The sequence below is a fragment of the Rutilus rutilus genome, assembly GCF_951802725.1.
Source record: "Rutilus rutilus genome assembly, chromosome: 3".
Taxonomy (NCBI): domain Eukaryota; kingdom Metazoa; phylum Chordata; class Actinopteri; order Cypriniformes; family Leuciscidae; genus Rutilus; species Rutilus rutilus.
Window position 1 is genome coordinate 26,161,088 of NC_140211.1, and position 12,645 is coordinate 26,173,732.

Below are 12,645 nucleotides of genomic sequence, written 5' to 3' on the forward strand. Positions count from 1 at the left end.
ACAGTTCCCTCTATCTCTCCCTCCTTTCTTTTTTCCCTTGTGAATAAAAGAAGAGAAGGGCTGCATTTAGGCCATCTGTGCTTCCAGTGCTTGAGTGTAATTTAATGTGTAGGTCCATTTTAAGATGAAGCCCATGTACTCTTGTGTGGTTTGTCTGTAGAATGGAGCCCAGATCGGTTTCCTCTTCCTTTAAGAGCAGTGGGAGATTAAGTAGGTTGATTATGTTCCTTTCACCATCAGAATGAGGGCCGGTAACCTTAGCCTGCACTGTCTGCCATGGGGCTCAAAGACAGGTAGATGCTCACTCCTTCGTTAATGTCATCCCGTAGATTACGTTTCCTCATCGTCAAAGTGTCTTAAGATGCACTGTAAGGGCATGCATTCCTCCCCTATCCTCACATACTGTACAATGCCAACGGAGGAACTGTTGTCAGAAAGAAGGTAAAACGACATATTTTAGCCGTAAACACACACACATATATATTTCTATACACTGTGATCAGCCTCATTATATATGAAGACATTTAAATAGTTCATATATTATCTACACACAAAATATTCTTCTTTGCCCACTTTTTCCCCCCATTTTATATATATGGTGGTACAACAATATTTAATAAAAAAGATGCTAAATGATTATAAGTATAATAATAAAAAAAAATCAATTATTATTTCTAATTATTAATAATTATTTCAGACAAGAGCAGTTTGGTACACTTTAATCACAATAAGTTATGGAAACATGTTTTTAGATTTTTTTCAAGTCTGTTTAATATACTTTGTTTAAATGACATACACAATTACGTAAAAATTTAAGGCAGAAAGTTCTATTACATGGATGGAAACTGGTCAGTATTGCAAAACTAATCATTGTTCATCATATTCATCATGTGAACAATATGAGAAACTCAAGAATTACTGTAAATTCAGAAACAGCAATCTACACCGTTTGTTTTTTTCTCTCTCCAAGGCTTTGTACTTGGATACACAGCTCATTGTTTAAAACCTCACGTCTGATTTGACTTATTTGTAAATCGCTTTGGATGAAAGCAGATTAATGAATAAATGTAAATGTAAAGTTTGTTGTATTCAGCGTTTATCGCTAATCTGTCCTCTCATTTTTTTTTATCTTCACATCAGACCTGCATGTCTGCTTTATTTCCTTTTTTCTATCACACTTGTGTTCATTTCATTCTCGTTTTCTTTCTGTCTTCCCCCCTTAATCCATCTCTTTCTCTTTCTTTCTCTCTGGTGTGGTCTCAGGAGTAACGGCTGAGTTTTAATATTAACCTGTTGCGATGAGGGCCGTGAGGCAGCGCAATAAACCTTGTCAGCATGAATATGTATGTGTGTACTCTAAATGGTGGGAATAGAGATACAGGCCCTGATAGGTCTTTTTAGGACTCTCTCACAGGAGCCATTAAGTTTCCAGTGTTGCATTATGGGCTTGGAAAAAAACCTGTAGACATTCATACTGATATCAGTGGTTCTTTCCAGGATGCCACAATTGACCCGTGCTAGGATTTAAAACACCTGAAGCTTTGTGTGTTGCTGATCGAGATGCCGTAGTCCTCAGGGCCACTGACCCAGATACCTTTTTTATGAAGAGTTCAATCCAAATCTTGTTGAAGTGAGTCTTTGAATAGAAATGAATGCATCAAAAAGATGTTAGAGTGCTCTCGGGCCAGACGTGACTATGGCATCTGGCATGAATAACAAATATTCCATCCTACAAGTTAATTTTTAATTGATCGACTGTTGGGAAAGCCCAGTTTTAACAGTCAAAATTAGCCCTGCAGAGATTTGTACAGTTTAGGATATTGTGTTTAGCAACTCATTGAAGAAAATATGAATTCTAATTAGTTGCAAGTGACCAATAAAGTAGAACATGCCTTTATAATCTAAAATATCTCAAAAATCAAACATGACAAGACAGGAAATATTAATGAATAACCAGAATTAAAGGGATAGTTTACTTGCACTTGTTCCCAGAATACTTATGTTTTCTGCATCTGCAGCACAAAACATTTACTTTCCAATAGAAACAGAGTCCATCCTGTAGTTTAAAACCTCTAAGAGTCCTTTGGCTTTTTTATTAGATAATCGATCCATCCATATTAAAACAACAGAGTAAACTTAGTGTTTCTCATATACTTCATTATTGCAGCCATTTGACCAGGCAGCATATTATAGCAAACTGCATGTCACAGACCATCAATACGGCTCTAATCAGGGTTAGTTATGGCTGTACTATAATGGCCAAGCCTCCTGTGGTCAGTGGTCCACTGTATTCATGTGCATGTGTGTGCGTGGTGGAAACACGGCGGGAAGAGAATGGGATGCTCAGCATTTGCACTAACAATTTGATTATGTTGTTGAATTACTGTAATATAGATCTGCTGAGGTCTTCATTTCACGGTATGAAGAGAGAGAGATAGACAGTTTGCGGTATGTGAATACTATGTGCGTGTTTGTTGTGGTATCTCCTTTTTGTGGTATTGGGTTTTGTTTTATCACTGTTTATTTAGTTTGCTGTGTGGGTGTTGTTTGTGTTCCTCTGAGCGATTTGCGGTGAAATACAACCCTTGAGCTGTCACTATTGTGAAAACATTTCTGATAGCCTGGTAACGATAATGCTATTTTGTCTGAGAACATCGCGCTGTTGACGGCAAGACTTGTGCAGCCAGTGCGGCTGCGATCCAAGCAATGATAAAAACATTTCATTTCATTTTTAAGAACTTTACAGAATATTCCATTTGACGTTTAGTGGCTGACATCGGCCAGCAAACGATGCCTGTGATTCTCAACAGTTGGTTTGTGACTCACTCTGTGTTGCAAGCCTTGTATCTTTACAGCGCTATATTTTTGACCAGTCGCCTCCATTCAGCAGCAGTGCGGACACAGGACAGGTGTCATCTTCCCTGGCCATGGAGGCAGGTAGGCCTGACCCAGGTAAGTTTATCCTCTCTCCTCACCACATAACTCAAATCAGTCAGCGCTATCACCCAGCTCCACGAGGAGCCATGTCATGAAACTCAACACACGAACATGTGACACTTACACCCGTAAAACATCTCCGATATTTAATATTCAACGGCCGGTGTTATTTACATCTCGCTCAGTGATAGATGATCAGCCTCCTACCAGAGATACTGCAATTCACAATAATCACTTTTACATGTGTGTGGAATTTCTCAGGTGGCACATGCGAATCTGATGGAGTCTTCAAAGTAGAAGAAGTGTCTTGAGACACTTCAAAGCGTTATGTCTTTTTGTTTTAGATTAAATTTTAATGTAACTCTATCCTGACTTCTACATTTCTGTAACATAACCCCTAAGTGATGTCAGATGGCAGTGATTAAATATGGATGGAGATTTGGTACATTTTCCTAGAGGGAGAGAAAGACAGAGATGGGGAGTGAGAGAGAGAGAGAGAGAGGAAGAAAGAGTATACTGCCCCCCAGTTGGGGGGTAACCGTTTTTTACGGTTAACACCACCCCACTCCGTCTGATTGAGGAATCTCAGAAGTCCTGTCAGTGTCATCTGCATTCAGAACTAATGGACTTAAAATCAGCTCTACCTCCCAAGCTTTAATGAGTGTTAAATTAATGAAAGAATTCCATCCCCTCCTCCACCCCCTCCCTCTTTTTCTCTAATTCTCTCTCTTTCTGCTTGGTTTTTGCATGACAACATTTTCAGATTGCGTTCTGAGACGGATCAGTCCCTTGTTGGCAGTAATTGGGTGCTGGCCTGGGTTAATGCGCTCACCACCATTAATGAAAACGTTGAGCTGTAAGTGGGACTGTATGAAACGGAGAACGTTCTCAATAGCCTCCAAACAGTCACCAGGGTCCATTCTGCAGCAGGCCGGGCCCAGCTTTTATTGGAGTGAAGTGAAGCATGAATTCTGTGAGGGAAAGATGGAGCCAGTTATATTCAAAGCTGTAAGCCAGACGGTTGAATGAAATAACCTTTTTTTTTTTAGATAAAGAGAATCTCTTGGGTAAGTCAGGTGAATAAAAGCCCACACAGAGAGTAAAAATGCAATGAAAGACACACACGCACAGACATTTGGGAAATACTGTGCTAGATCAAATCTGTTTATTTCTCAGGATACATTCATTATAACATTTACTTGTTTTAAAATTGCAATTAAATAAAATGTAAAAGGGAATACAAATTATTATTTTTTTCCAAAATGTGTTTATTCATGGACATGCAATCCAGTGTCATAGTTTTAAAAGAAAATCCCCTAAATATATTCATGACATCATTCAGTGAGAGTTGCTTAATTTACTCTCTTTCTCTTCCTTTCTGTATTTGCTATTGTTGTGATTAATCCAGAAAGAAGCTGACATATTTTCTTGTAGTCTCAGAGCTTCCTAAACTACCATACACAAACTTCAGTAGTTCTAGTTTTCATGCCACCCAAAATGTGAGAGCACAGCTAAAGGAAAATTAAACACACACACACACACACACACACACAAAAAAAAGATTGTAAACTTGAGTCTATGATAAGTGTGTGTGTGTGTGTGTGTGTGTGCGTGCGTGAGTGTGTGTGCGTGCGTGCGTCTGTCCGTGCATGTGTGTGTCCATACCGCACCACCAACAGACATTCAGTGGGGTCACCATCTCGGCATTGGTAACCATCGGCAACAGACCTCTTTAATAGGAGTTAATCATGTACCCTGAGGTGACATGAGCAAAGCGGTTCTGTGTGTTAAACTGTTCCATTGAGCTGGAATTGGTTGATGAGGGTTGTTACAGGATTTCCTGTCAACATTGTAGCTGCATTCACACAAACATTATATGGGAAAAACATGGTGTGTGAAATGGTGGATCAGTAACAAAAGTACGTTAGGATGTATGTCTTATTGTACTTCAAAAAAAGCTTTTGATAACACTTTACAAGGTAACACTTTACAATAAAGTTAATTTGTACAAACTATCATTAACAAAGATAAATGAATGAACACGGTAACAAATGTACTGTTCATTGTTAGTTAATGCATTAACTAACATTAACTCATTGAACCTTATCGTAAAGTGTTTCATTTGTTAGCATTAGAATTAGTTAACAAACTAACAATGATAAAATACGTATAAAGCATTTATTAATCTTAATTCATGTTAATTTCAACATTTAATAAAACGTTATTAAAATAAAAGGTTGTATATGTATATTTTATTTAATGGACCTGAGCTAACATGAACAGTTGTACTTTAATTAATTTACGTTAACTAATGGGACCTTGCTGTGTTACCAAGATTTAATAGAGCTTTTTCGCCTTCATTTCTTTTCTCTCTCTGTTCCTCTTTCTCTCTATTTAACAGATTTTCTTTTGGCCTTGGCTTACATCAAGACACATACTAAGTGTTAAGTCAACTGTTTTTTAATAATTAACTGTAATCAGACTGTGAATGTAGCATTTAATAATCACTTAAATGCTTAGGAGAAAGAAAAAAAAAGTTCCTACATAATCAGAAAAAGTACAACTACAAAGTAGCTAAAAGAAGTGTGAGACCAGGAGAGAGAGAGGGAAGAGATGAGATCTAATGAAGGGCTGGAGATGAACAGATTGCCTGGCAAGGAAGGGCAGTCTCACAGTGCGGATGTGACTGCCGTATCGACATATGCACAGAATCTGAAATCTGAATTTTAAATTCTGGAGAGCTGCTCACACTCTTTAGTGTCAAAGAAATGCCATCCTGTACAGCTGTCACATGACACCTCAGACCTCACACACACTCACACCATTAGCACACATACATACATGGCGCATACCTAAGCTTGTGCATCCACACACACACACACACACACACACACACACACACACGGCCGTGAAGGAACTAGTAAACACCGGTCTTGCCAAATCGCAACATCTTAGACACACATGCTGCCCAAAATTCTTGTGAGAAGTCGAGAATGAACAAGAACAAAAAGTAAGAAAATCTAAACTAAAACAAAAATGTTAATTGCAGCTAATTGTTTTAGAAATGGATCACCTGGATTTCCAGATATCACTATTGGTGTAGTGTAGTAACCATCTTTTTGTTTGCTCATTTTCTGTAGCCACTTTTTTAATTTACTGAATAGAAATCTCCAAACAACACTTGTCAGAGGAAGAAATGAATATAATATAATATAATATAATATAATATAATATTTACAGCAACAGTATATATATATATATTTTTTTTTTCAATTGCTAACAAGCATCAGTCAATAATGAAGCCACATTTTCAAAATTCTTCACACATTTAACAAAACTATGCTGACCAAAGTTTTAGATCAGTGTGTTATGAGTGAATGAGAATTGTTGCCAGTGTTGGAACGAGTTTATTTTGAGACATATATGAAGTGTTTTGTTGGTCTGAGTGAGTTTTGTTTGGCCAAGATTAATGTTGGTAATGCAGACTGTAGAGAGTTTTGAAAAAGTTGCTTCAGTATTAACTAATACTTGTTAGCAATTGAAGAAGAAAAAAAGTTTTTTTTATAAAAATAATTATTATTATTATAAACTTGCAGTCATGCTGCTTTACTGCAACAGTTTACTGATATTTATTAGAAAAATTGTATATACTGTAAATAACTAATTAAATGACCAGAATAAATGGGATAAAATACAACAAATAAACTTTTGCTCATCCAAGCAACACACAGACTTACAACAGGAACGGTAATAGGTCAAGTGGAGTGATGTAAATAATGAAAACTGTATAACAAAACTGTTTGGGGTTTGGGTTTTGAGGAGCCGAACTAACTGTTGTATTCTACATTATAATATTTGCCAATTATTTACATACAGAAATTCTGATATTTAATATAGGCATGGTGAACCTTGTTAATGAGTAATGAGTGACGCATTGGGTGACTGCACAGAGAATAGAGGAAACAAACTTCATGGTGTGTGTGTGTGTGTGTGTGTGTTCGTCATGTCTGTGAATGCTTTTGTGTATGTGCCATGTCATGAATGGATTTGTGTGTGTGTGTGTGTGTGTGTGTGTGTGTGTGTGATAAGAATCTTTAACAAGTCTATTGAGGGTGGCTACACACTTACCCCACATCCAGTCCCCTACTGAATCAGATCTGTCTCTGTTGTCAGAGCACATTAGATACAGGCCAACACACACACACATACACACACGATCAGATGAACAAACTATGCACTCATACCACAAAGATGCTCACATCTCTTGCTAACACACACACTGACATTAGCATTAGAAAATGGGCTATCAGCTGCAATAAACAAGATGGAAAAGAGACAGAATGTGTCTGTGTGTGTGTGTGTGAGAGAGAGAGAGAGAGAAGCGTAGTTTACCATAAAACACAAATACTTTAGTATCAACAAATAGGTTTCAAAATATCGCATCATCCTTCCTGTTCAAACACAAGAAGCACAAACATCTCACAATTGTTCAAGAGTGTGCTAGCATCAATTATCAACCGACTGTAGCTTCACGATAATGATTTAAAATCATTTCGCGACATCACGCTGGGAGAACGAGTGCTCTCTGTACAGCTACGAAAAAACCCAGGGCCTGCATCCCCACACAGAAGAACATTTCTCTGTGTCTTTCTGTGACTTTGGAACATAATTGAGTTTAAACACTCAATACAACATTAATTAGTTTAGCCGTCTGCTGGTGATACCATAGATAAGAGACTATGTAATTCATATTGATTGGAATATGCACATTGAATACAACCTCTTAAGACAAGCCTCCTTTATTAAGCTTGCACAAAGAGCAGGTCATCATTTGTACAAAGAGAGATCGCTTTAGATTTTATCTTTCTCATAAAAAGATTTGATTGGGTTTTCTCTCTAAAGAACCATCTTAAGAACCACGTTATTCTACTTTGATTATATTACCTCTTAATTAGTTTGCATATTGAGTTGAACAGAGTTTATTGATTTCACCAGCTTTCATTTGCATTGCAAAATTCTTCTAATCCAATATAATCTTATCCATAGCCACAGAGAGAATAATGACTTTCTTTCTGCCAGTTTTCTTTTATCCCCAACCTTTACACTTTTTTTTTTTTTTTTACTTTTCACATTATCTGAACGTTGTGTTTTTACATTATTTAGCTTGTTTGCTATTTGATATTATTTAGTAAGATGCAGAAACCCTTCTATCCTAACCATTACAAATTTCTGTAAATCGGTAAATCAGATCTCACCTTCTGTATTTTTTAAACCAGAAGTGCTTTAACAGTTTTGTGATAACAAACATCATAATTTTGTATTTCATGACATTTTCACCTCGTGTGTGTGTGTGTATATATGCATGTTTCAATATTGCGCTATGTGAAGGATAGGCTTGCATGTATTTTCGTGTGTGTGTGTGTGTGTGTGTGTGTGAGCGAGACTTCTGTGGAGAGGTTGATGAGGAGGTGTCAGGTCTATAGCTGTTGATCTCACACACATTGCAGTGGCATGTTAAAATGTTAAACTATTCAGACTAATGAAACACAGGCCTGAGCTAATGACCTTCCTCAGGGAGTAGACCTGTCCTTCTGGCTCTCTCTCTCTCTCTCTTTCTGTTTGTATCTGCATGTTTTAGTATCGTCACCATATATAGATGCACTTGTTTTGAAGTCATAGCTGGCTGGCAGAGGTGTTTTCCTGTGGACAGTGGTGATCTCATTCTATGTGTGAGTGTGTTTCATCATTGGTTTCCATGCTGTATGTGAGAGTATGCAACCCCAGGCGCTCTGTGTGTGTGTGTGTGTGTGTCTGTGTTTGTGTCTTTGCTTTAGTCAGTGACTCATTCACCCCAGGTTGGATCAAAGGGCTTTTAAATGGGCCACACTGACTATGAGGCAGAGTGAGTTACCCGGGGTTTACACTCACTATCAGCACCCAGACTATCTACACACACATGCACAGTGAGCTACAGCAGTTGAGCACTATGAATAACAGCATTGTTCTCCGAAGAGAGCTACAGATTTTCACTACACATTTAAAAAAAAAAAAAGTCTTATATGAAATTAATCAAATATAATCTGAAAATATTTATGAAATATTACATCATATTTGAGAGGTTTTTTTATTATATATTTTGGAACATGTTAAATCTGACACAACTAATCTCAAATTGTACTTCCAGTCAGGACATCCCTTTTTTACTGTAATGGTATATACCAGATGGATTCCAGGCCGTTTGTACATGAACAATAGGCATGGTCAAGATCATGTTTATGTGTCTGGCAAAAGAGCCATGTAAGTTAGTATGGTATTACAGGAGGAAGTGGCTATGACTAACACTGAGGTTTCCAGATCAAATGCAAAAAGAGAGTATTAGTTTTCAACATTTGTAACCGCCATGGCGTCTTCTGGTAAGACTGAATGTGTCACATATGTCGCTAAGAACAGCTGTTTTCAAACGTTTTGAGGCCACGGACCACCAAATAAAAAACTGTGGCTGTCAATAGGATCAAATAATTATGATTAATCTCATGAAAAGTCTTATTTTTATTTATTTTATTTTGCTATAATTTATATAATATTATGGTTTAATTCATATAGCAAATTCTAGCTGAGGCCTTTAGATTGGTTTTGATCTGAAACCCAGTCCTTGTAAAGCATATCTCTTTAAACTTGACATAAAACAGCCTCCCAGTTTACTGGGACCAGTCGTAATGACATGGCTAAATACTTCTCCCACAGACCCTGCAGCCTGAGGGTGCCACATCACACTGAACTCTGACCTTATCAGGTGAGAAGGCGTAAGTGACTTGTAAAGCATGTAAATGAAGACCTGTGCCCTGCGAGGGGTTACATTAGCCCCTGAGGAGGGACAGAGAGGCGGGGGGAGAAGGAGAAAGAATCGGCTCACATATGTACTGGAGTCTTGTTGCTTGGTTGATACTGCTCTTTGCTGACTAACTACTTTACATGTCTGCTCAGAGAGAGATGATGAATCTACGAAAGCTTTTATTTTAAGAGTTTGAAGAATGAGCTGGTTTGTTAAAAAGTTCTTAAAGATTAAATTATGTTTACCAAAACAATGAAGGCAGATGGACAAACCATATTAATTAAATATATAAAATATTAAGCATAGGTCAATAAGGGGTTTTAATGCTAGGTTATTATCATCTGCAAGAGCAAACATGAATTATTTTCATGCAGTCGCCATCTCTCCTCTGCTCTCCATTCTCTTGCCGTCAGTCTCCAGCGTCCCAGCAGGCACTGAATGATTTATTGACAGGGTAAACTCTATATGAATCAGACTTAATCTTTAGTTATACAGTTTACAATGTTTGAGTAACTAAACGGCATGTGTGTACACACAGTTTTCATCCAACTATTGGGCTGAAATCCGTAGGGAGCTGGGGTAAGCCGCATTGAAGGAAATCTCACAGTGTCTTAATGGCGAATGAATTTAGAATTGCACCAGTGTGTATAAACTGCTCACGGTAGCAAGTGGACACCCATATAGATGTAATAATAATAATAATAATAATAATAAAAAACAGACCGGGTTTTCCAACACTGGTTTTTGAAGGTATCCGTGTTTTCCAGCATGTTGCTTAAGAAGCATCAATTTTCCAAACAAAGCAGTTAACGTTTTACTCCTTTTTTCCCAAAACATAAAATGCAATAACCCTTCACCTACAACTACAGAATAACTGAGGTGTTAAGAGAACATTTGAAATGGATGAATGAATACACACAGGAGATGAAATTTGTTTTGTATTGTATTTTTTTTAGGTTATCCCCCGTACTTTAGCAGCATGCATGCCTCTGTGAAGTGGCATTTTTCTGGCATGTTTAAGTGCAGCTATTGTAAAAATGGCTGGCTTCCTGTTGCTTTGCTGAGCAAGTGGTTGTATTCAGCCGTAAGGAAAAGGGGAATAGTTTAAATGCAGATGTTTTCACCCTAAACACACCCATGAGACACAAAGAGTGTGCACAGCAGACAGAGAAACATGAAAATTATTTGTCAACCAACACTTTAAAAAAAAACTCTAAATTGATTTATTTAAGGCCAGAAATGTAGTAGACAAAATGGGTCTTCATAAATAAATGTATGTGTATATTTTAAGATGTATGTTTGTACATATGCACTGTATGTACGTATGTACACTGTAAGAAAAATATTCTAAGATTCTAAGATTTTTTCTTCGGTCAAATCAACTATTTTGACTTTCTGTTGATTAAACCAATCTCCTTCATTGTAGGAACACATTTTTTTTTTTATTTCAATGAACTTAAAATTTTAAGGTAACCAGGTTACTTACTTTTTTTTTAGTTAAACCAACAATATTTTGTATGTATGTATGTACTACTTATGTATTTATTTATTTTAAAGTGCCTTATACACAATTGTATGTGTTGTCAAATGTTTTTCTTATTTACTTTGCATAATGACATCAATGAAATGCAACAGTGGATTAAATTTAAAGTAAATTAAAACTCTTTAACAGTTATGTTTCTGTCCTGTGCTAGTTTCAGCAGGACATGTGCTGTCTCTGCATTTACACTGGCCTAGAGTCAGCTGCTTCATTGACAATGAACATCAAGGAGTTTTGGAAACAGCATACACCAGAAGCATAAAACTTGTGAAGAAGAGACAATATTTTAAGATAGTAAACTATTTGATTTAGGACTGCCTTTTCTACTGTTATTTTATGAGGATTGTTTTGCTTGTTAACATTACAGTGAGTTTATTCCTGATGTAATTGATGTAAAATGTATTATAGCTGAAGTAGAATTACAGTGTACTTGTGTACTTCTTACAACCCCTACTATTCATCCAGCACAAATTGAGGAGATATACACGCAACGAGTAAATTAGAAACATTATCAGTCATTTTGCTTTGGGAGATTCTTGAATATGAACATGCAGTTGTAATCTCCATAACTTTCCTAAAAAAGTACACAGCATATTCCCTCCTCCTGGTTACAATTATTTCCATCTTTTTAGAATGGCTGCGCAACAATTAGCCCTTGGGTTTAATTTGTGTTGTGTTTGAGATGTCCTCTGATTACCGATTCCTTTTCAGACCTTTTAATATGATGTAATTGCTTCCATAGAGAGTTTGGGGGCAGAAGTGAGAGAAGCAAAGGGTTTTTATCAAAAAAGTATGTCACGACTTAAGAAGTGACCTTGTCTAATAACTAATGTAGTCAGTCTCTGTTGGTTTCCATTTTAAAATGATCCCAATGGACACAGAAACGGCAGTTACCTATAGGCTTAAAATAAATTAAAATATAAAATAAAGTTTTATGTAAAATAACTAACATAATTTGCACACGAATGTATGGGATGAATCTGATGCAGAGGAAGCGCTCATGACCTCACTTCTTTGGTATGCTGCATCGGTCTTTGTGCTTTTTTTATTCTTCACATCCCTCCATTACCTCTCCTCTTAGTTACCCCCTCTGCTTTCATCCCGCCGCTCACCCTCCTTGGTCAGCTCTCTTTTGTCCTCACCCTCCCCTCCATTTTGTCAAGTGGTCATCAAGGGGTCAGTTGGGGTGACGTGAGGCTGTAAAATGGCCCGAACCATGCTGACCATAGAAAGAGAAGAGTTTAATCTCAGTGGTGCTGACCTCTGACTGCTGAGTCTGAGTTAATGTCAGTGCTGAGCCTCCGGCCCCGAGCTGCCAATACCACCATGATTATGA